This window comes from Balaenoptera borealis (assembly GCF_965194805.1).
Source record: "Balaenoptera borealis genome assembly, chromosome: 18".
NCBI lineage: Eukaryota > Metazoa > Chordata > Mammalia > Artiodactyla > Balaenopteridae > Balaenoptera > Balaenoptera borealis.
Window position 1 is genome coordinate 49,966,723 of NC_138877.1, and position 25,785 is coordinate 49,992,507.

Genomic DNA, 25,785 nt, shown 5'->3' on the forward strand with positions numbered 1-25,785 from the left:
ATGAGAATTATAACACCTACTAGTAAAAGGCTTCAATCTGACAAAACTATGCTATATTTTATTCATCCAGTAAACATTTGCTGTGCACATACTATGTGCCAGATACTGGGGATGTAATGTAGAAAAGAGTCCTGCCCTCAAAGAGTTTATTTGCTGGCACATTTCAGATAGAACATATTCTCTCTCACTGTAAAGGCTGATTCTTAGGGTCGAGGCACCACTCCCACCCAGCATTGTTGAAGAAATACAGAACACTCAGAGAAGAGTCTAGTGAAATGCAGCCCCAGGATTCAGTATTCCACTGTCCCAAAGGACAGCAGTTTCCTTGACTTGGCAATTCCAACCCAAGTGTCTCTTTGGAGACAGGGACAATGGTGTTCAAAACTGAGTCCCTTACTGAGCTGAAAGGCAAAGGCCCAACACACGCAGCTGTAAACACATACATCTGAGAAGACAGTACAGCTGCCACCACTGTACCCACCGTTACTCCTGTCTGGGGGTCCGCTCCACCTCCTCCATTACTGGGCTTTCTCTGCCAGGTGTTGATCCATGACAGACAGATAGTCCTTGAACCACTGACCTCTGGATGGGTCATTAAGAAGCCTCTGCTCCTGGAAAAATCAAGAAGCGTATGGGTACAAAGGAAAAAATAGTCATGTCATTGTTTCGACATATTCAAAGTACCAAGTTTAAGCTTCAGTTCTAGATAGGTGTCTAAGTCCTTATTTTATACTGGAAAGGAGAAAATCTAGCATCATCTATTTTCCCTCTGTTTTATACTGGCTCTTACATTTCTCAGACCACCCCTAAGTTACGATAGTTAGGGCTGGGGTTGGTGTCCTGTTGCTTTTAGAACCTCCCCGCTCTGAGGGGAAGACTCTTTGATTGGACATATTTTCCATCTCATTTGTCCTTTCTGCTGTTTGCTTTGCCTGTTTCTTTGGGGAAACCAGCATTTTTTAGTAGCCTCCCAACGTGACACTTCATGAGTACAGATGTGTCAAGCTGCTATCTGATCTTTCCAGAGTCATGTGGCTTTCCTGTTCAGTTCTGATGGGAAATCCGACGTACTCTGTGATCATGCTGCAATTTTGACAAGGGAAATCTAGCTGAAAACACCATTGTCTCCACACAAATGACCTAGAATGTCTCCTTGTCTTCTAGCCGTAAAACAAATGGTTATGCCAACTTGAGGTGTAGAGCCATGAAGAGAATGACACATTATGCTGTCAGCTATGAGAAATTTGTGCTGTATACGCTCAGGATAGCAACCTTCAGGCACACAAACAGGTATTATTATATCAATTTGCATTTTCTTAAAAATATTATACTTTTTTTTTTTACAAGATATTGAGTATAGTTCCCTATGCTATATAGTAGGTTCTTATTGTGTATATTTATTTTAGATGTAGTAGTGTGTACCCATTAATCCCCCCTTTCCCCTTTGGTAACCATAAGTTTGTTTTTTATGTCTGTGAGTCAGTTTCTGTTTTATAAATAAGTTCATTTGTACCATACTTTTTAATTGTTTTCTAACAATAGAAAGTATATGATATTGTTATATAACCAGCAAACTAAAAGTCTGGGACTAGAAGAATGGAACTGGTGCTGAGTTTTAGGATTTAGGGTCTCCGAAAATGAAGAGAAAAAGGAAAATGATCAATAAAATTACAGATTGGACAATACAGTATTTCCTTTTCTCCATAGTTGTAAAGATTCTATAATTTCACAATCTGGTCAATGATCCTTTTTAGATACAACAGCCATTTTAACACAGACCTCTGGGGAATTTGGAATTATTTACTGTAGCTTTGAAAAAAACAGTACTTATCCTAACTTTTGCTTCTCCATAACATTCACTAAACAAAAACAAAAACAAAAACAACCTTCAAAAAAAACCTGAAATATCTGCTTTTTATCTTTGATACAGCATAGCCTTTTATTTATATGCAAGATCACCTTGGAAAAGTTAACAGATTACATTTAATGAATCTTTGTTAGGAATGACAGAGTTCAAATGTGTCAATTCTTTCATTTTCATCAGAAGAAAAGCACAGTTTATTCAAGCTTAGGCATCTCACAGTTACAGAGCCTTCTGTTTGTACAGCATCATTTACTTTATTAAGGGCTTTGCAAACCTTTTTTCATAAAGTGAATCTGCCTGTTTTACCACTGTCAGATTGGAAGCCAGCAACTGGGAATTTTGAACTAGCATTTCTTATTATAGAATATACATTTTCATTCTCCTAAAAGAATACATACTTATTGTTTTTTAATTAAACAACAGAAAGTATATAATATTCTTATAAAAGAACTTTTATTAAGCAAAAAATGACTAAATTATGTGTAAAATAAGATTGTGGTCAAAACAAATTTTGCCGTAAGAAAGAGAAGTTCAAATAAATGGTCTATAAAAAGAGCCTTCCTAAGAAAGACTTTAGTTATAATCTGGAAGTAGTTTATGCTGGAAAGAACGGCAAGGCGACAGAATTACAAGATTTATAAAAAGGAAAGAAAACCTTAAGTATAGGTCTTTCAATTAAAAACATGACCCAAGTTAATTATTTAAGTTACCTCAACCTGATTTCTCATCTTTAAAAATCTATATCTACCCAACAAGGATAGAATAAATAAGAGAATAGATATAAAAGTGCTTGTAGCTTATAAAGCACCCTAAACAGTCAAGTTACTTTAATTCTTTTTGTGGTATTACAAAACTAGATATCTTACAACCAGAAACACAGTATTAGTTTCCATTTACGAAGTCAAAATATTATGTCTCATGAAGTGTGTGTATAATGTATATCGCTTTCAGAGAAGAAGAGAGTCTTAATATGTAACATGGTAGAAAGGATACTGCTTATTGAGTCTAATCTACCAGAATCTTGCCAGTTGGGATCCAGCTGGCTCAGATATAGACCCACAACTATAGATGAAGTTAATGCATGACCATAAAAAGACACCAAGAACTCAACTGAGAATGACTGAACTTATGTTCTGAAATTTAGAGCTGTAGACATCTTAGTATACAATTGACAGAAGTATGGGTGAACACAACAAGCTGTAAGTGATGCAAAGTGGTGTTCCATCATTAACTCCCTCCCCTTCCCCTACTCACTGAAGAATTCATGGAGCTGGGGGAATATTTTTAATATTCTGTGTTCCCTCTTGTTTCCATCTTTCTGACTTAATGATCTCTCTGTGTCCTCCTTGCTTTTGTCCCATTCTGCTTTGCACTGAGTCAACTGCACCCATATTTCTTTTCCCTTATAACTAAATAGAGCAAATTCTAAGTCTCTCTGGAATTGCTCAAAGTTCAGACTTCAAAGAGCAAAGACCTCATTAACTCTCTTGCTAAGGAGTTGCTTCCTCCAACAGATTCAGAAAAATGCCACTGCCATTTACTTTGATTTAGAGAATGACTCCTCTTCCCATTTGCCTTGCACTGAAACTTTATTTCTGAATACTTTGTTTGGAGTCATGTAGGTGGTTATACCGTGACAGGCAAAGTTTTTGTTTTTTTAATTCTTGCCTTTTGAGTTAGGAAAAAACTTTCTATATTGTTCTTGTCTGTAAGGGGTCTCCCTTTGGGTAGAAAATGGATGCCAAAACACTCCTAATTGCAGCAGTCTGAAACTATATTATTTACTTCTGCATGCCTTCTGTCATCTAGGCTACATATGTCTGATTCTTGAGAGATCTGAATTCTAACGTTTGCCAAAAGGTGAGTCATCAAGCCATAGCTAATAAAATGTATACTACTACTACTAATAATAATACTATGAATTAACCCAGCTAGACTTTTAGAAGCTCAGATTTCATAAATAGGAAACAAGAAAAAAGAAGAAATACTCCCCTCATATTTGGATGCTCTCATACTATTTGAGAAATAAATATTTTAAAAAATCAAAAGAAAACATTAAGAAAAACTTTGCCAGAGAATGCCTTTTTTCACTTTCATTTCATGAGCTATAACTATTGCCAGTGCTATAGCCATCTCTCCAGTAAAGCACCTTATGTTTAGCATGAGCCAAATGAAAGGCCTCTAGCTATTTTACAAAAATTAATTATTAATGACTGTTTGATTTAACTTTAGCTCAGGCCAAGAAAAGAGCCTTCTACTCTGTAGCTTCTGTTTCTACTTGAGGTTTTATTTTGTTTTGTTTCCATCTTGTTTCCTATTAAATTGCATCTGTTTATCTCCTATGTGGATTCTGTACCCAGTATAATGACAATTAGGCTATTTGTCATTCTTGCTCAAACCTCAGAAAGTTACATATTTTTAAAGGCTTTAAGAACGCTTCAAGATTAAAGCCCAGCAGAAAACTCCTCTCTCCAGATTTGCATTTTACAATCCATTATTTATTATTGTTGTTTGCCCTCTCAGAACATTGTTCTTTATGCACTGCTGTGAGTTATATATACATAGTCCAAACTCATTATCTTTTTCCCTTTGCCTATCCAAACCTAAAACCCAAGAGAAGACTCTCACTTTCCATACTTGAGATAATGCTTCAAGTGACAATGCCTCAGCTGAACAGTAGACCTGTTTTAAGCGACCTGTTTTCAACTTTGAGCTTGAAATGTCTAGGTGCATGTCATCTGTGGCAATTCATACATAAACCACTCCTGTTTCTGATTTCTCTAGGATCCTAGTGTCTGAATGAGTTGTTCTAGAGAGAAAATAATAAATGAAACATCAGACTAACTGCTTTCTAGCTCTCTTGGCTCATAACAATCTTTATTGTTGCAGACACTCCCAATATATATCAACAGAATCAGATTCAAGACACAGAGCTCTCCTTCATGATTTTAACCACAAAGGACACCTTCTCCCTTTACACTATTTCTAATAAAGTGACATGTTTTCCTTCTAAGGTTCTTTTATTTAGTATTGGGAGAACCACAGACAAGTAATTGTCTTTTCCAAACCATGAAATGTATATTGCCCAATAGCCTGAAAAAAAAAAAAAAAGAATAAAAGTCACGAGATAAAGGGGGCACACAAGAAAATCGATTCTAGTAACATAGAGTGTGTGTCATTTTAATCATTCTGCTTTACTCAGCTACTGACCCAAATCACTGGAAGTCTATCTTACTTACTGAGTCAAGCAATCTTCCAAATAGTATTTTGAATAAGGAATTGCTGTTACATTTTTTTTAGTTGAAATAAGCTGTGGTTCAGCTTAAAGAAAACAGTCCTGGTAGAGTTGATACAGCTGCCAAGAGTAGGATGTTACTTGTAAAATTTACTTTTAGGAAAAGATTTAAGATCCTTTAAAGACAGATTTATCAGCCCAGACTCAGATAGTTAGTATAGGAAATCAATATTATGAATAAAGTTATTACCCATAAAAGTAAAATATTTTGGTACTTCTGTAAAATTACACAGCTATCTGAATAGCATGCTCTGCCTGGAATAGAACCTAATATAATAAGGCTTTTTACACATTATCTTGAATACTGATGTCTGACATCACTCCATTGTAATATATGTATGTAATATATATATAAAATAAAATGATAATTATTTAAAATCCAAATAAAAATAATTATAATTTCTCATGCACATGTTTGGTGGTCTGCTGACTGCTGGCTGGGGCAGCCTGGTGATGGATACAGGAAGAACTGCCCCACTGACCCCAACCCAAATTGTTAACTTGTAAACTCTTAAACTAAATAGATACATATTGTTTTAAGGCAGTGAGCTTTTCCAGTAGTTTGTTACACAGAGTTACTGGGGCTACAGATAATGGATGATCTTTTGATGGAGGAAAGAACTGCATAAAGGGAGGCATAAGGGTACCAAAGAAAATCCTCCAATTCTCCACTGCTGCCCATCAACATTCTAGAGTCCTTGTCTCCCTTTCCAAGGTATTGCTTTAGTCTGCAACCTTGGTTGCTAAAACTTCATCTAGAGTTAGAAGAAAAAAAGGATTTAAATCCTAGTTCTGGAGCTAATTGCTTCGTTGAACCTCTCTAGGTTTCAATGTCCTCAGTAGTACTACCTATGATATGGAGTTACTGTGGGAAGTGTACTGGGAAAATATAAATGATTCACATGTTGCCTGATCCATAGCACATGCTCAATAAATGATAGGCACTAAGGAAACACTGGCCAATAAATGACCATGTGTTTTTCTCATTCTTCAGGAAGCCAAATGGGTGAACATAGAGAAACAAGCAAGGGCAAACCCAAATGCACAAGGACTGGTCAAGCCCCTGCTTTGCCAAAGCTGCTAACATCTCGCTGGACAAAGCAAGTCACATGCCTGACACAGAGTGGAAATGAAGGGATGTAACAACACTATACAGCAAATGGTTTGAAAACACGAGGTTGGAGGATTGGGCCCACTAGTCAAATCAATATACCAGAATCTATAACTTTTAATCTTATTTCTGAAGACTCCTTTCACCCTTGGCATTCTCAGGCTATGATTCCACAAGAACAGTGATTTACAATAAATATAGATGTAGCTATATAAAATGACCTTCCAATACTGCTGGGCTCCATCATCAAAGAAGCACTGATTGCTTTGCTACTCAAAGGTGGTAACTGGACCAGAGGTTTTGACATTTTGCAGTGCCTTGATAGAAATTCAGAATCTTGGGCCATACCCAAGGCATACTGAATCATAATAAACATTTTTTTTTAAAATTTTTATTTATTATTTATTTATTATGTTTATTTTTGGCTGTGTTGGGTCCTCGCCTCTGTGCGAGGGCCCTCTCCAGCTGCGGCGAGTGGGGGCCACTCCTCATCGCGGTGCGCGGGCCTGTCACTATCGCGGCCTCTCTTGTTGCGGAGCAGAGGCTCCAGACGCTCACGCTCAGTAGTTGTGGCTCACGGGCCCAGTTGCTCCGCGGCATGTGGGATCCTCCCAGACCAGGGCTCGAACCCGTGTCCCCTGCATTGGCAGGCAGACTCTCAACCACTGCGCCACCAGGGAAGCCCCCATAATAAACATTTTAACAGGATATTCAGGTGACTTGTGAAAAACCACTGGCTATTAGATTTAGAATTCTGTTCTTAAATTTGTTCTCAATTGTGTTTGCTAGAGAAACAAACTGATATAATTAGAGGATTTTTAACTATAAGAATGGGAAACAAAAAATGGGTTTGACTCTCCAGTAATAACCTAATTTTTAAATAGATAAAAGCCACTTCACCAAAGAATATATACAAATAACCTATAAGCATGTGAAAAGATGATTCGCTCCATTAGTCATTAGGGAAATGCAAATTAAAGCCATACTGAATGGCTGAAATTAAAGAGACTGAAAAGATTTGCATGGATGTGGTGCATCTGGGACCCTTATAAAACTATTTTGGAAAGCAGTTTAACAATTTCTTACAAAGGTAAAGTTGTACCTACCACCACAGACCAGCAATTCCACTTTGAGTACATATTCCAAGGGAAATGAAAGTGTATATCCACCAAATAACATGTAGCAGAATGTTCATTGTAGTTTTATTCATAATAGCTAAAACTGGAAATAATCCAAATATCCATAAACGGGGGTATGGATAAACAAAATGTGGTTTATTCATGCAATGAAATACTCCGCAGCAGTAAAAAGGAATGATACACAGAACATACATGTATCTCACTGATGTTATTTTAGAGAACAGGGTCAAATACCAAAAAACACTTATTGTATGATCCCATTTATCTGAAATTAAGGGACAGGGAAAATGAATCTATTTCTATAGAAATCCGAATGGTGGTTTTCTGTGGGGTGGTGGGAGATGTGGCTTGGATTAATCATGAAAGAATAGAAGAGATCCTTCTACAGTGATGGTGAGCTATTGTATCTTGCTTTGGGCATTTTTACACAAGTATATCTATTTGGCAAAAACATAATGAACTTTGTGCATTTTATTATTTATAGATTAAACTTCAATAAGGAGGTGTTTATCACCTCACAGTTTTCAAATCACATATTCCCACATATGATCCTGTTTCAACACCCCTGTGGGTCCAGCAGGGCAGGTGTTATTATGAACTTTACAGATGAGAACATTAAAGCTCAGAGAGAGGTAACTTGCTAAAGTCTCCCACAGATTTAATCATTGTATCTGCTGCCTAACTCATTTCTGCTCCTCTCCTTCTTTATTCCTTGGTGATTAAAGATTAAAGAGCCCATGGCGAATGTTCTGATAATATACTGCTATGTAATAAACTATTCTAAAACCTAGTGACTTAAAACCACCCCTATTTTGTGGTGTCTTATATTTATGTGGGTCAGGAATTCAGGCTCCACATAACTTCTGTTCTTTAAAAGACACTGCTAATATATCTGGTGAAGAACTTGTAACCAGAATATATTAAAAACTCTGAAAACCCAATAATATAAAAGCAAACAATCCAAGAAAAAGCAGGCAAAACATTGAAAGACGCTGCACCAGAGAAGATATATAAATGGCAAATAATCCCATGAAAAGATACTCAATATCATTAGTCATTAGGGTTCTGCAAATCAAAACCATGAGGAGATACTGCCACATAGTAATTTAAAGAGACTAAAAGAAGATTAGTGGTTTTCTGCCTGGAGACAGGAGCTGAAGGAAGGAAGAGGAGGTATCACAAAGGGACGCAAGTTAATTTGGGGAGTGACAGATACGTTCACTACCTTGACTGTGGTGATGGTTTCCCAGGGGTATACACAAATCAAAGCACATGAAGTTATTCAATTTAAATTTGCGCAGTTTATTGTGTGCCAATTGTACCTCAATACAGTTGTTTAAAAAAGAGAATGGAGAGAAGGAATCTTCCCTCCCACCTCTCATCCCACCATGAACACCCAGAAATTTAGAACTTGTGGAGACATTAGTGTTAAAGAAATTTGAGGCTGATACTTTATGTTCCAAATGAGGAAATCACACCTCAGACAAAAGAGGTGATTTGCCTAAGGTCACACAGCTGTTGGCTACAGTTTCAAACTCCTGTCTCTCTATTTCCTACTGATCTCTGCAAAAAGGTGCCTCGTTTTACAATTGCAAAGGAAACACACTCAAAGTGTTTCAGGATCAATTAATCTGATTGAAAGTGTGATTTAAAAGTAGACTAACATAGGTACTAATTTAATGAAGGACATCTAAAACTCTGATTTAAAAAAGCCACAATCTGTCTGGCCTAAAGAACTTGAGGATAGAGTTTGGAATAATCACAGGCCCTGGTAAGTGAGTGGGGGAATCCTGGAAAGGTGAGAGCTAGAAAAGGAGAATCCCAAATTTTATTTATAAATTCCACCCAAATCTCTGTTTAATCCCTGAGCCATGCATGCATAAAACAGTCAAACAGAAGATAAAAGAACTAAACTGATATTGGAGTTGCTGCCTAAGATACAAAGTTGGCAGTTTTAGCCCATTCATTTAATTGCCTGCTAAAACAATAAAATCAACACTCTTCAGAAGAATACAACAGAATCCAGAGACTCTAACACAACATTCCAGATACAATTCAAAATTACTAGACATATTAAAATTAGCAAAATGTAATCCATTTTCAACAGAAAAGATAATCAACAGTGACTGACTCCAAGATGGTCCAGATGTTAGAATTAGCAGACAGGAATCACTATTATAGCTATGTTCAATGATGTAAAGAATGATGCGGCTTAACATAAACTCAACTATTGAGGTATTCTTCTCTTAGTCTACTATCAGACACTGAGTAATAGCTTACTGTTTTCTGGAAACTATATTGACTTCTGTGGGATATCTTTTCTATCCCTCACCCAAAGGGATTTCTGATCCCAATACTCCACTATTCCGGCCACAGGTAGGTCCAGGCAGGGGCTACATGATCCAAACCATGTGAACCTAAGTCTCTCCTATAGGATTTTTCATACTGAGATTTGGGATAGAGATTCTGAGATGAAGGACTTGAAAGCTGTTGGCAGCCATCTCCCACACAATGGGGAGAAAGTTGATCTTCAGTAGAAGTAAAGTAGATGCAGCTTCCCTAAGAAAGAAGGCACATAAAAAATCTTGGCAACATTTGAATACTGGTTCCAGTTTATCCTGAGTCCAGCTATATCCACTGGTTACATGAGATAACAAATTCCCACATTTTTGTTTAATTTAGTTCAAATTGGAATTCTAATAACCAAAAGCTAAGTGTTTTGTAAAATACAGACCTAAAGAACAGAGAAGATGTGTCAACGGAAGAAATCACAATGTCAAAATAAGTAATGCCAGAGAACTTTCAGGATAAATAGTTTCAGAGAGAGAGATACCAGAAAACACAATGAAGGGCTTGCTTAGCATTTGCACACAACCTCTTCTTTCCACTTCTGCTTCACTTGAGATAAAACATTGAGAGAGGTAGACAGGAAGCAGCAGTAGGAACTGAAAAGTCTTTGGGAGGTTGCCAAGGAAACCATTCGTTCATTCATTACTAAAGACTTACCATGGTTGAAGGTGTATATGGGTTGCTAAGGATACAGCAATGAGCAAAATAGACAGTTCCTCTCCTCATGGAGCTTCAGTCTTGTGTTGTATTACTTTTGAGAAAGAATACTATTGCTGTAGCATAACTTGAGGCCAAGGAAGATGTCAGCTTAACACACCAAAAATCACAAGCTGCTTCTGGCATGTGGAACCAGGTAAGAAGTTGCTGGTACATTGTCACAAAAAAAGAGAGAATTCCAGAAAGATCAGTGATCAATGAGCCCTATAAGCATGTTGAATCCCATGACAGATCTTCATAAGGAAGAATAGATATGCCTCAATGAAGAGAAACACAAAGGAAGGAAATTGGGAGGATGTTGACATGCTAGGAGTCATGTTTCTCCAGGGATTCAACTCTCTAAGAAGCCATCTCCACTCTCCTCTCTACCAGGCTTGGAGGAGAGGGGTTGTCTATAGATGGGTGCACGGTGTCCTTAGCGTTAGCTGAGCTAAAGGTCACGGACAGTGCATGATTAGAACTTGGAGGTCTGAAAGCAGACTTCTGTAACAGTGTGAAGGGTCCTTCCTATTCCACAGGAGAGTTGGAAACACTGACCACAGCCAAACCAAGCAGTTCTGTGGCCTCATTTAACAAGTAAATGAAATCTCACGGCCATCCCATGGTGTCAGCTGTCATCCCAGCCATCACATTCTGCCTGGCAGGCTGGGAAATGAGGTGCAGAATAACATATTCAGCTTTTGCCGACAAGCGCTGGCTCTTAGGCTCATCAGTCAGCCCTGGTATACTCCAGAGTGTTCCTGGAGGGGCTTTCAGCACCAAAAGTGTTTTCTGAAGGCAAAATTCTGTACAAATGGAGGAGACAGTACCTTGATTTTACTCAACTGTCAGATGGCTCAAGATCATCCAAGTTGTCTGTGTTGTTAACAAGCCCTGTCTCCTGTCAAGACTGTCTACCCAGGAGTATCCTCAGCAGTCCTCAAAGTCTACAAACTCTAAAGTAGATCAAAGTGCATACGTGTGAATACACGTACGGGCAGCTGAAAACCAGATTTGAGCTACATCTGCCAAGCCGTCTGAGCAGGTCCTCAGTCAACAGGGGTTGGCTTTGGAGATGGGACATTTTTCTTGGATTGAGAGTCCTCTCAAGGACATTATATCAGGTGCACAATAAATATCTGTTGAATGGATCATGTTTCCAAGAACAGCTGAACATAGTTTTGTGTCTCAGCAGTTGGCTTAATGAGACTGAAGAGCAGTGAATGGCTGCTGAGCAGTAAAGCTTTGTCCAGGAATCAGGGAAGGCTTCCCTAACACAGTGGCCTGGAGGATGGGGAGAATGAACCCAAATTCAAGAGAGAGAGGATTCACCTTTGAGGCAAAGGGAATGTTATCTGAACGCCTGGTGCATGTGGCTGGACCAGAGCAAGTGAGGAGTGATGAAATGAGGCTGGAGGGCGAGCCAGCTGGCCAAGACCAAAGACAAGGGCTAGGGAATGCAGCCCGCACTGGCGGCGGGGACTGCAAAGTTCAAGGCAAAGAGTTTGGGTACAGAAAGGGAGAAGAACTGGGGCCAATAATTCAATTCACCAGTGAAGACCACCATTACCACATTCTTTTAAGAATTAAAAAAAAAAAGAAAAAGATAGAAGGAGGTTTTAAATTGTTTTGAAAATAGCTACAGATTTAATAAAATGGAAATAGTGATGACCTCACTCTTCCTCTGCAATGCTAAGTACCAGGAGAAATGGAACATGATATGGTAAGCTGAATAATAGCCTCCCCCCAAGAGGTCCCCATCCAAATTCCCACAACATGTGAATATGTTGTCTTACACGGTCAAAGGGACTTTGCAGATGATCAATTAAGGATTTTGAGAGGAGGTGATCCTAGATTATCCAAGTAGGCCCAGTGTAATCATCAGGGTCTTTATAAGAGAAAGGCAGGAAGATCCAAATCAGAAAGAGATGAAATAATGGAAAAGCAGAGGTCAGAGAGGAGAGCAGATGTTATGGTGCTGGCTTTGAAGATGGAGGAAGCAACCCTGAGTCAAAATGTGAGTGCCCTCTATAAGCCGGAAAAGGCAAGCAAACAGGCTCTCCCCTAGAGCTTCCAAAACGAACCAGCCCTGCTAACACTTTTATGTTAGTCCATGAAATTGATTTCAGACTTCCAACTCCCAAAACTGCAAGATAACATATTAGTGATGTTTTAAGCCACTGTCTGTGGCAATTTGTTAAAGAAGCAATAGGATACTAATATACATGGTCTAAAGAAATTTGAAGGGGAAAAGTTGTGCCTTAAATTTATTTATCTGCTAAGTTATTTTTAATGTATGAAAGAAATAGAAAAATACCATCAGGAAGTCAAGGGCTCAGTAAATATACTTATTTATAGCAATTTATTGATCAAATCTCTGTTTAGATAGTTTCAATGAATAATATCACTTCATTTCATAATACTCCTTAGACGCTACTGAATTTTTGTGATCAATTTTTTGGTTGACTGTAATATGTCTTAAGTAATTTATCAAGAAAAAGCACGTGCATGTTATTTCAGAGTTTTTGTGTATCTAGGAAGATATGTTTATTGCTGTAGTACAGAAGCATTAGCTTGGCTTGTTTTAAATTTTTAGGGCAAAATCTTTTGTTCTTAAACATAGCTTTAAATGTTTTCATGTTGAACAATAAGGAATAAAAATTAATCGAGCTTTGTGTTAAACCTCAGATCTTTATGAAAGATACAACAAGCAAAACATAAAATAATTCAGAATAGAGTTAGTTACGGTTATTGTCAGGCAAAATCAAGTGAAATCAATCAAATGGACAGACTTTTGGCATATCCAATTTTTAGAAGAGAATAAAACACAAATAAGACTATTAGGAAAGATATATAAGAGAGAGAGAGGGAGAGATTAACATTAATAAAGAAATATTTTTTACAATCACTATTAAAACTTTGCATTTAAAAAAATGGACAATATCTAGATAGAACTGTAATGCTCAAAACTTTTCTCAGGACCCCTTTAAACACTTAAAATGTATTGAGGAACCCAAAGTGCCTTTGTTTATGTTTGTCAAATCTATTAATATTTACCATATTAGAAATTAAACTAGGAATTTTTTGGGTTAGGAATTGTTTTTCATTATTTTTTGTTAAAGAATAGTTGATTTACAAAACTAGGAATATTTAAAACACAAGAGTATGTAAGCATGTTTTCTCTTAGATATCAGAATAATGACATCAGTACACATAATTTACTTTCTGGAAAACTCAATACACCCAGAAGAGAATGAGAATAAAAGAGCAAACAACAGCTTGGTTTTATTATGAAAATCATTTTGACCTCACAGTGCCCTAAAAAATATTTCAGACTGCACTTTGAAAATCAGTGGTCTAGTATAAACTACCAACTTACAATTGTGTAATGAAAATTATCAAAATTAATTCAAAGAAAGTTTAAAAATAAAAAAAGCAGAATAAACCAAATACCTACAAAGGACTTGAAAATGTTATCAAAGATTTAGGTACAAATAAGACTCCAACCTGAGGTGGGGCTAATAGAAGTTGTATATAACATCCTAAAATAGAGCCCAAAATAAAAGAAGGAAACTAAAAATCAGTTTTATTAATGAAATTAGTGCAAAAATATTGAGTAAAATATTAATAAGTTAGAGAGGTGGGTTAACAGTTGATAGTAGTGGTCAAGGATTGGTCTGGCCAAGCTCTGACATCAGTGCTTTTTCATGAAGCAAGGTTACCCACTAACCCCTTTTGCCTGCAATGCTGCTGAACTTTTTGCTTTATCAATCCTTTTCCAGTTTTGTCATTTAAAGAGCTTTAAAATTTCTATCCTCTGTAAGAGTTATTCCTGCCTTTGCAGTAAAAGCAGGAAACAAAATTCCTGTATTGATAAAATATCTGAACCTATGTAAATGCTTAATGATGTACTAATTTCCTGAGTAGCTATAAGCTTGCACACTTTTCTTAAAAATTGTGTAAGAATGTAAGAGTATATTAAATTATTTACCCACACAAAGAATTGTTTTTCCCAGAAATTCAATGTTGACTTACTATTCATTTGATTCATATTCTTAATATATAGTACATTACATTAAGAAATTTAAAAATATGATTTCAATAAATGTCAGAAAAACATTTGCTAATATTCACCATACTTATCACTGACGTTTTAAAGACAACTAAGAATAAAAGAATGTTTTTCAACATAATAAAGAATATCTAACTTATGCCAATAAACAACATAATACTGGATAGTAAAATACTAGAGTGATTTCCATTTAAATCAAAGAATCACATTAGAAAATCTTTAATCACCATTATCATTTTACATGTTTCCGAGAGATATTAGAAAGAAATGGGACAAGAAGCAAAATTATACATTTAACTGCATGAAAAAATTTTAAAACCATGTATTAAGAAGACAAATTGAAAAGTAAACCATGAACTTGGAAAACATATATAACGATCTCTAATAAATCAATAAGAAAATTGCTTATGTGCAATATTAATTATCTATTACTGCATAACAAATAATCCCCAAATTTGGTGGCTTAAAATAGTAATCATTTAGTATTCCTCTCAGTCTCTGGGGGTCAGGAATTTGGGAATTCTAGGTTGGGTCTCACCTGAGGTCATAGTCAAACGCTGCAGTCACCTGGAGGTTGGCTGTGGCTGGAGGATCCCCTGCACCCCTGGTTCACATACATGGTGCTGGCTGCTGGTGGAAGTCCTCACTTCCTCTCCTCAGGGACTGCTTGTGCATCTTCATGTCACGATGGCTGGTTACCTCCAGAGCAAGAGACCTAAGAGATCACGTCAGAAGCCACAAAGCTTTTTATGACTTAATCTTGGAAGTCTTAGTCCATCAATAATCAGCTAGTCACATAGGCCAATCTTAATGGAAAAGGGAGATGTTCAAGGGCCTGAAAACCAGGATCACTGGGGGCTCTCTTAGAAAATAACAACTGCACACACCAATAGGAAAATGTGGCCAAAGACATTCGTGGACAGTTCATAGAAGAATAAATACAAATGTCCAATTAATGTTTTAAAATTTCAATCTCATTATATTCAAAGAGAGAGAAAGTCGAATAAGAGAGTATTTTTCATACATTACAAATAGATAACTCAAAGTAAAAACAAAAACAAAACAAAACAAAACTTGAAAAAAAAATACAATGAAAAGTTTCTATTCCACTATCCCAAACTGAAGCAACTCATGCTACCAGATCCTATGTGCCTTTCTAGAAAGATTCTTTGCATATACAAGCAAATATGTGTGTATATGTGTGTTTTCATAATTAACATCTTATTGTTATTTTTAGGCTTATATTATATCCTGGAGTTTATTTGGTATCAGTGCATATAAAACTACCTTATATATTAATTTCTGCATCAAAATTGTAGTGGATATTGAGGTTGCTTCCCAGTGACCCTCCACTTTTCCACCTCCTTTGTGTCACTGCACTAAAGTTTGAGTGAGACTCATAGCATCTGTAACTCCAGGGGCGTTGTCCCTGTTCAACAGTGATTATTTCAGTGTCAAATGGCCAATGTTGGTCCAATCAAAATGAAGCCTAGTTTGTTTGTTTTTTTTAATGATTGGGGAGTTGCTCCCTCTCTCCATGAGATGAAGAAGCCCAGAGCATTTTTTAATCACAAGTGGAGGCAGCCAAGCCATGTATTTTAGCAGATAATGCAGAAGGCAGAGCAGAGAAACTAGGTCTTTGGGGATAGTAAGAGTCAAGAGGGGGCTTCCCTGGTGGCGCAGTGGTTGAGAGTCTGCCTGCCAATGCAGGGGACACGGGTTCGAGCCCTGGTCTGGGAAGATCCCACATGCCGCGGAGCAACTGGGCCCCTGAGCCACAACTACTGAGCCTGCGCATCTGGAGCCTGTGCTCCGCAACAAGAGAGGCCGCAATAGTGAGGGGCCCGCGCACCGCAATGAAGAGTGGCCCCCGCTCGCCGCAGCCAGAGAAAGCCCTCGCACAGAAACAAAGACCCAACACACCCAAAACTAAATAAATTAATTCATTAATTAAAAAAAAAAGAGTCAACAATATGAGAGTCAGGAGGTTAAGGCCACCCTGAAGTCCACTCTGCCTCTGGACTGTCAAGTTATCAATGGATTTTCTTATAGTGTAAGCCAATTTGGGTTAGATTTCTGTTATTTTTAGCATTGAGAGCTCTAATTGATCCAGTAGTCTACGGTGTGACTATACCATATTTATATAACCAACCTCCTATAGATGGATAGTTGGGTGGCTTACAGCCTTTGGCTATTACAAACAAGGGGTCATGAATATTTTTGTACACATGACTTTGAGACCAAGCTTGAACATATCTGGAGAAATCCTAGAAACTAATTAAATTGCTATCAAAAGAGAAATGAAATTTTAGCAGGAGTTTCCAAATTTCCCTCCATAAAATTTGTAGCAATTTTTATACATATTCACAAAATACGAACATATCTGTTTCTCAAACACTCATTGACACAGTGTTATCAAAGTTTTTAATCATCAAAGATTTTGTTTCCAGGAGCAATATTTAAAGTTGATAAAGGTATCATAAAGTAGGTACCCCTGTATGCTTCTGTTTAATTATGTACAACCTTTCTGGGAAGCAGTCAGCAATATGAATCAAGAAATTAAAATTCACTTTTTTAAACTGAGATTTAATTGACATATAACATTATGTATGTTTAAAGTGTACAACATGTTGATTTGATACACATGTTGTATTGCAATATAATTACAAATGTAGCATTAGCTAACACCTCCATCACCTCACGTAATTATTATTTCCTTTTTCGGGTGAGAACATTTAAGATCTTGTCTCTCCACTTTGGGAACTCAATCATGAGGAAAAGTTCAGCGATGTGGATAGTGGTTTATACATAAGAAAACACTGAATTATTATTTTTAAAGATACTGAAAATAAGAACAAGTTGTAAAATAAGTTATGGCTTATCCATAGGATGAATATTATCTAGACATTAAATATCATGCTTTTGAAAAACAATAATAGTGAAATATGCTTCTTATATAAAATTAAATAAGCATTCATTTAAAGTAACATGCTAATTCTGAAGTATACACACTCATACACACATATGTATTCCTCTGTATTTGACATATATGTATGTATAAATATGACTTATATATCTATGTATGCATATAGGTGTTAAAGGATTTATGCACCAAACTATTCTGGTTTTTCTTTTCTTGGCAGATTTAGCAGTAATTGATTCTTAATTTCTTCTTAAAAATCTTCTACATTTCTAAAATTCCATGTAATGAACATGTGTTATTTCATAATCAGAAAAATGTTCCCTTCTTTTACTATTCCTTGACTTTAGCTTGACAAGGAATTTGAATTCATAATTAATTGGAGGAAGGGAAATGAAACATCATGAAACTTTCTGGTTCATGAAACTTTCAACGTGAGTGAAAAATGAATATTCTCTAACATTTCTGACATGCTGGTATCTCTACTTAAGACCCTCCATTTTTTAAGTTGTTAGGCCATGAAAATATTCATTACCTATTTTAAATACCTCTGCCAAAGCTCATACAGATGTTCTTGGAAATAATTAACCTAGCAATATGAAACTCCAGAGCACAGGACAAATATGAGAGGAAGTTAACATCCAAAATACAGATGGATGTAAATAAATAGTTCAATATTTTATTCATTCAGTTTTCATTCTTTCATCTCTACTTGTATTATGTACCATAATAAGGAGTAAAACAGATCGTTATCTTTAGAATGGGAAAGTAGACATTCACACAAATAAATGTAAGTTGTGACTTTGGAAAATGTCACTCAGGGAGAGAGGCAGCATAAGTAAGGTCCTTAAAACATGGACCCCTTCTGTTGGATCCATGGACCCCTTCGTGGATCTGATGAGATTGATCCCTTCTGTCACATACTAGCTATGTGACCATGGGAAATTTACTTAACCTCTCTGCCCTCAGTTTGCTGATATGTAAAATGGAAAATTTTAAAGTATCTATTTCTTAGGATTGTTATAAGTATTAATCGAGCTAATATTTTAAATGCTTATATAATGTTTGACACATAGCAACTTCTAGTTGAATGTTTCATAAATAAGGGAACAGAATGGAGTACATGTATAGAGCACATTTAACAGGGAGAAATAAATGACTGAGATGGCCAGAGAAGTCCTTCCTGCATGACTGGTGATTGAATGGCAAGAGCTCCCTACTTGAAGAGCGTGGGGTGAGGGAGTTGTGTATTACTAAAGCACAATGTGGAGAAAAGTGAGGACAGACAATGCAGGGCGTGTTTGGCCACATTAAATATTTAGGGCTTTATTTTACTAAACGGTTATACAGAAGTTGTGACTTGATCAGGTTTCTGTTTGAAGAAAAAAAATTATTCTGACTATGGAGTAAGGACTGGAAGAGGACAACTGACCCTAAGGGAGAGTCTGTTAGAAAATGATTACAATACTCTAGGCGAGAGTATTCTAGAACAAGGGCAGAGGCAGTAGAGAAGAAAGAGGGACACATTGGAAAAGCATTGGGAGGAAAAAAACCCTTCCTAGTGGGAGATCAGGTATTGAGAATAAGAGAGAGGGAAATGTTAAGATTAATTCCTGTGTTTTCTGGAGCTAGACTGAGTCAAAGACCACTGGGTGTAAAGACTAGAAGTGGCAAATGGAGCGTGACTTTGAATCTAAATAAGTTGAGTTTGAGGTAACATTGAATCATCCAAGTAAAAAGATTATGTACGCAGTTAGTTATATGAATCTGGAGCTCAAGGGGATTGCAAAGCTGGAATATAACATCAAATTTTATTACATGATAGATATTAAAACCAAACTGGAAAAGTTTGATTATAAGGTGGGACAAGGTAAAGGGATGGAAACAAGGATAGATGGGAATTTGGGGTAAAGGAAGGATTGTCAGAGTTTGTTTTAATGGAGAGCTTCAAAAATTGATAAGAAAAAGCTATTTGAGAAGATGTTAAATATACAAGACAAGGAAAGTATAATCAATAGCACAAGAATTTTGAGTAGGCAAATAAATGAATTAGGCTTAAAGAAAAGAAGACCTCTATTGAGGAAAAGGAGGATGGGATAGATCCTGATGTAGGATCCAGAGCCGGTAACAAATAGCCACCTCTTGTTCATCCTGCCCAATCAACATAATGTCATTGATATGATGGATGCATGCACTGTTCTGTGGGCTCCAGATCCCCTTATATCCTATTATGAGAGAAGGGGGATGAGTTAACATAGCCCTAGGTAGGGCAAACCTATTAATAAATACTTTTGTCCATTCCATGAAAATATGGACTATTTCTGATCCTCTTCTCTTATTAGAATACAAAAAGAATGCATTTACCAAATTAATGGGCCAGTGTCATTTAGCTGAGGCTTTCTATATCTCCTCTAGCAACAATGAAACATCTGGCACAGCGGCTGCAAACAGGGCTACTATGTGTTTGAACTTGCAGTGATCTACAGTTATTCTCCAGGATCCATCAGTATCTGAAAGACGCCAGACTGACAAATTAAAAGGAGATAAGGAAATGATAAGGGACCACCACCCCACTATCTGTGCCATGCTCTACTACACCCTTGCCCCAGAATGTGTGAGCCAGCATGGGTGGAGGAAGTTTCAGAGGTTTCTATTAGGCTGTCCTCATTATATTATCTCTTATCTAACAGGCAAAATATTCAATGAAAAAATTATCCCAACTACAAGTATGTTCATCCTAGTTATGCATTCGGGAAATGACCACTGAGTAGATCCGTGGAACCAGTGGACCCATTAGAAACTGGATTTTAGTCAGAACTCCATTTATTATCTTATCTTCATAAACCAGTATTCTAGCAGGGGAGCCGTGATGGTGCTTTGGTTCCCCAAGCATCAAATTCACTTTCTACTTGTGTCTAATAGTCCTTGAAATGTCTGAGCATTTCCCTCTCCCAAGTATGTAGTAATCTGAGTAAAGACTTAGGTCTTTCAGGGGAGGGACTGTGAAATCATTATAATATACAATTGCCAGGAAGTTGCTGTGACCTTCTTCCTAGGAATGAGGCCACCTGTTAGTCAATGGGTTCCAGATCTGAAAATTGGCTCAGGTCCTAGAACTGAGCAAGGGATTATGACTTTTTATTGGACTGGCTGCACTCAGCTTCCTGACACATATCTACAGCATGATTTAGCTAGGAGAAATGAAGGCACATGTTCATTCCAAAGCTTGTACATAAATGTTCACAGCAGCTTTATTTGTAATACCCAAAAGCTGAAAAAAAACCTCAAAACATCCATCAACTTGTGAATGGGTAAACATAACATTGTGGTATATTCATATTCAGCAATACAACGGAATTTCAATACATGAAGTCAATTAAAATATGAAACACCATGGGTGGAAAACTGCAAAATGAAAGCAGTCAGAGACAAAAGCAATTTATACGATTCTATTCATATAAATTCTGGCTGGAAAAGGCAAAACTATAGTTCCAGAAAAATCTGTAATCACCTAAGTCTATGGATTAAAGGAGGACAGGTTTCAAAGATGCATGAGGAAACTTTTTATAGTATTAGAAATATTGTATATCTTGATTATGGTATGATAACTGTATGTAACTACCAAAATTCATCAAACTGTACACTTAAATGGATTTCACTGTATGTAATTATGCTACAATAAAGCTGGAGGGAAAAGGTGCTATGCTAAGCACTAAGGAAATAAAAGGACTTTAAAAACAATATCCCTGTACTCAAACAATGTAAAATTTTGTAAGCAAGAGAAAAATATATAGAATATGTTGAATAAATACATAATGTGAGGCATACCATGAAAAGAGTTCAAAATGTTATGAAGATTTACAGGTGAAACAGGTCACTTCCATCTGGGGAGCTCTGACAGAGCTTAATGAAGGCGGTAACATTGGAATTAAATCCTGACAGATGGGTTAGATAGCTAAGGGAAGAAGAAATTTCAGAAGAACTGGATTAGGAAGGCATTTATCTTTATTTATATTTATAAAAACCATGGAGTATATTTGAAAAATATTTAACTGGGACATAAATTTCATATAGGAAAATTTTCAGAGATAAGGCAGTAAAGACCAATTAGAGCCTACAATTCCAGTGTGTAAGCAACAGAAGCTGCTGAGAGTTGTGTGGCCAGAACTTTGTTTCAGATGAAGGTTATACTAGTAGCTCAGTGCAGGATGGATTGAACAAGAAGCATGGATACTGTACTAGGATATGGTACTGAAATTTTCCAGTTTGAGAATGCTGAAATAAGAACAGATAAGAAAAGTATACATATGAGAGTTTGTAGAACAAGAAACTGGGGGCTGACTGGATATCTTGGTGGAAATGAAAGATGGGGAAGATCATCCTCAAACAATGTTTCCTCATAAAATTAATATTGAGCAGAATTATTATCAGAAGTCTCTGAAAATTAAAGTTGGTTTGGATTAGGTGATTACCTGGTCACTCAGTGAACAGTTATGGAGTACCAACTCTGCACCAGACAGGATATGTAGGATATACAGTGAGGAACCAGATGGATAAAGTCTTTGTCTTGAAAGGGTTTTTATTCTCGTTTGAGAAGACAGACAATAAGCATGTAAATATTTGTGATTTATTTTAAATATAAGGTGATTCATTACAATTAGGAGATTGTGACTTCAGTAGAGTATTACTCTCAATGGAATACTACACATCAAATTGTGTTTATGGAATCAGCAAGTTATTAAAAAATGGAGCTAGTGAGCATAGAATGCTACTGAAAAGGAAACTCATAGAAAGTAGCAGTTTCAAGAAAGATACAAGCATGTTGAAAGAAAGAAAAGGAAAAGAAAGAAAGAAAGAAAGAATGAAAGAAAGAAAGGAAGGAAGAAAGAAAGCGAAAGAAAGTTCTTGAAGATGTGAAATAAAGGAAATAATTAATAGATCAAGGTCTGCAAAAGGGATGGGATTGTGAGCATAGTATAAACCACTGGCCTTGAGAGGAAAATGAATATTCTTTCTCCATTATAAGAATTAAGACTTTATAAGAATTAAGAATAAGGTGACAGATGAAAATATTAATACAAAGTAAATGTAAGGTGGGAAATACCTGAGGGAATATGAGTTGGGAAATGTTTGACTTTTTTTTAGATGGTGTTATTAATCTTGGTGAAAATAAAAGGGGATATGGATTGGTTTCCAGGTCTGAAGAGAGAAAAACATCTATGGAATGGCAGCTATGAAGACTATGGCTCTGCATCATAGCAACTGGCTAGCAGGGTTCGCTGAGAGCTCATCAAAGGTTATTGGCCATGAATTTAGAGCACCTAAATCAGCATGACTTTCTCCAGCAATCCAAGAGCAGAGAATGTAAAAAATTCAGGTTGTAGATCAAAGTTAAATCAAATTAAATACATAAATAAATGAAAAATATGGAGGAAAGTCAAGGGCATCAGGTATAAAAACGTGTTATTGAAATGGATGATGATGATGTGTTCAAATATAAGTAGAAAATTCAGAATCTTGGGGAGAAGTCACCATCAGTCCATGATAGAATGGCAAGCTGGTAAGAATAAGGCAGTTGTAAAAGTGGAAAGAAGACTGGAGACAGAAAGCAATAGCAGAAACTAAGATAAAGGATTACAGAAGTTCCTAGAAATAATATAGTCAGGATGAGGCGTTAGGCCTTAATTAAAAGTATTGTATAAAGGTTTCAAAAGTATTTTTTCGAATTTCAATCCACTGTTTATTTACAGATCTCTATGTGAAATCCCAAGGTGCTAATTAAAGCCTTTGTAAACATTTACACATAGTAATTTCACAATTCTTTGAGGAGATATGAAGAAGCACTTCCCTTTTGAACACAGTTTATTTTTACAAGTGGTTGTTATTAATGTGAAGTTTAAAAAAGGAAACTTCAGATGCCTTCTCGGTGCTGTTGGCGACAGTCTCTTTTTTGGCCAGAAAAGCATGATGATGTGATTGGATTACAGACTAGAAAATTCCTAAATGGGCCTCATGCTACATTTATGATGATTGAATTAGATTCTGTTACCCCTAGGGTCTGGTAATCAACTTGGGGAACAAACAAAAACTAAAGAAACAGAAGGGAACATTCTCTCCTAATGTTCTGCTTCTCAGAAGTAGAGAAAATGAATTTTTAAGAGCTACATTATTTTGACTGGAAGAAACAAAACTCTGGCAAAGCAGCAGGTGGTTACCGTTTTGAAACAAAAATAAGCACAAATTCCCATACCTTAAAATTCAAAGTATTCTTCTGAATTTAGTCCAACTGAGTATCAATGTCTCTTGAGTATTGATGTCCAGGGGTGAGCTCTGAAATGCTAATACAATGAATGCTGTATACTCTGGGTCACATATTCAAAGTCCCCCCCAAAAAGAATAAGAAACAGAATATCTTTACCCTTCCTTGTCTTATAAAAGACACATTTTTGAAAGCAACATCTATTAGGGAACACCCACGGTAAATATTGCCATGATAATAGAACCGAAATATTCGGTTATACCGGTTCCCTAAGAGCATCCTTTTACATTACCTGAGCAACACAAAGTATTGTGAGGTCTCCCCAGAATAATCTGCCTGTTTTAGATGAATTATAGAATAGCAAACTGACTACATTGCTTAGTCCAATTTGGTCACATCTCTATAGATGTGTTTGTTTAGTTTGTTTTCTTCTACAATAGAAGAATTTTTCTCTCTCCTCTTCTGGAACGCAGAGAGGAAATTCATCCTCTTAGTGTGGTTTAGAAGTTTTGCAAAAAGCTGATGGTCTGCACTGATAGGTATAAAATGGAACCAGATGGAGCAAGGCCTCCAAATTATACAACACCAGGAGACATTATTCTCGGAGAACACAATCATGGGCCTCCGGGGGTGTCATTCACATTATATTCTATATTGTGCGATATGGTGGCCCCGTGGAGAGCAGATGACAAATGAGCTGACCAGGTAAGTGTGCATGATCAAATGTTTGCTGTGTGGAACAGGTTGTCTATTCATCTTGCAAATAATAGGAAGGGCTAAAGTTCTGGCTGGCACTCTTTTAACCCCATGGGAGAGATAACATCATTTTCTCATTTTATACATAAAGAAGCTAAGTTAAAGAGAGATTATGTGCCTGGCCCTGGGTCATAAAGCTAATCAGCGGCAGAGCCAAGATTTGAAAACAGGTAGTCTGACTCCAGAATCGGGGCTCATCTGCTTTTTAAGTAGAGATCCTGTTTTTTTCCCCAAATCAAAGAAAAACAACAACAAAGCTTAGAGTTCATGCGATCTGCAATGAAAGAAATATTTGGTATGTAACTTGATTTATTATCCAGGCTGGGTCTTTCAAAAGCAAGTACTAGATATATTTTCTAGAAACTTTTAAAAATATAAAGCAAAATAGATTGACAGTGACATCTGAGAGAGCAGATTTAATTATGTAACAATTACTCCTTCCCTCTTAATATGGTAACATCAAATCTGCACAGAAAAATAAAGAAACCAAGAAGGCTTCTTTAGAGAGGATTATCACATCCTACTCTTCACTTTCATCTTTCTTCTTTTAAATGGAACACAGCAAAAGAAAAGTATGGGCTATATTTTGCCATATGTTTCTTTACCCTTAACATAATAAAATTAAAGTTAATAAACAACAAAAGAGAAATACACGAAAGCCTAGATTTATAAAGAATAAACCAACTATCCTAAAAGGGAGACCATTACTGATGCAATTACTTTTCTATTGGTTTTATTCACATGCTTCCTGATGATGTCATATCTGATTTTTGTCCCTTCTCTGATAATGCCTAATTAAACTAAATTCTTCAGGAACATGAGAGAACTTTTCACAGTATGTTATACAGAATTTTATAACACAATTTGCTTTTATCCAACACAGAAACTATTTTCCTTGAGTTAAAACAAGCATTGCTGATTTAAATGTGCCAGGCAACCACATAATATAGTTTTTTCCGGCAAGATGTATCTTCAACTTGACAATGTTCATACATCATTCTCAGATCCTGACAGTTAACATGATTGTAAACATTTTACAGCCACACTACTAAAGTATGCCAAGGTTCCCATAAAAGAACTCTGGCAATTGGTGGAAGGCTTCTCAATAAAATGCAGCACACTTCCACCTGAAATAGCGATTGTTAAAGATTGGGGAATACGGGCATTCAGATGAATGTTGCTTACCAAAGTCAAAAGTAGCAAACACACTTTCGGATCCAACTTGACTCTGTACCCCAAAATGAAAGTCACAAAACAAGAGTGAAGACATTATCTTCAGACAGCAAGGATGAAAATTTCCATCTTGAAAGATTTTAAGAATAAA

At 36.5% G+C, this 25,785-nt stretch overlaps 1 protein-coding gene across 1 annotated transcript in view; it reads right to left on the reverse strand.

Annotated features, from left to right (window-relative positions):
* The window catches only part of LOC309615922 (uncharacterized protein), a gene marked incomplete at its 5' end in the record, with an annotated part of 457,881 nt that overhangs the window by 82,055 nt on the left and 350,041 nt on the right, over positions 1-25,785 (reverse strand). Inside the window, 2 exons of the mRNA XM_082366012.1 lie at positions 482-5,914; positions 7,377-15,241. The remainder of the gene's footprint in view (positions 1-481; positions 5,915-7,376; positions 15,242-25,785) is intronic.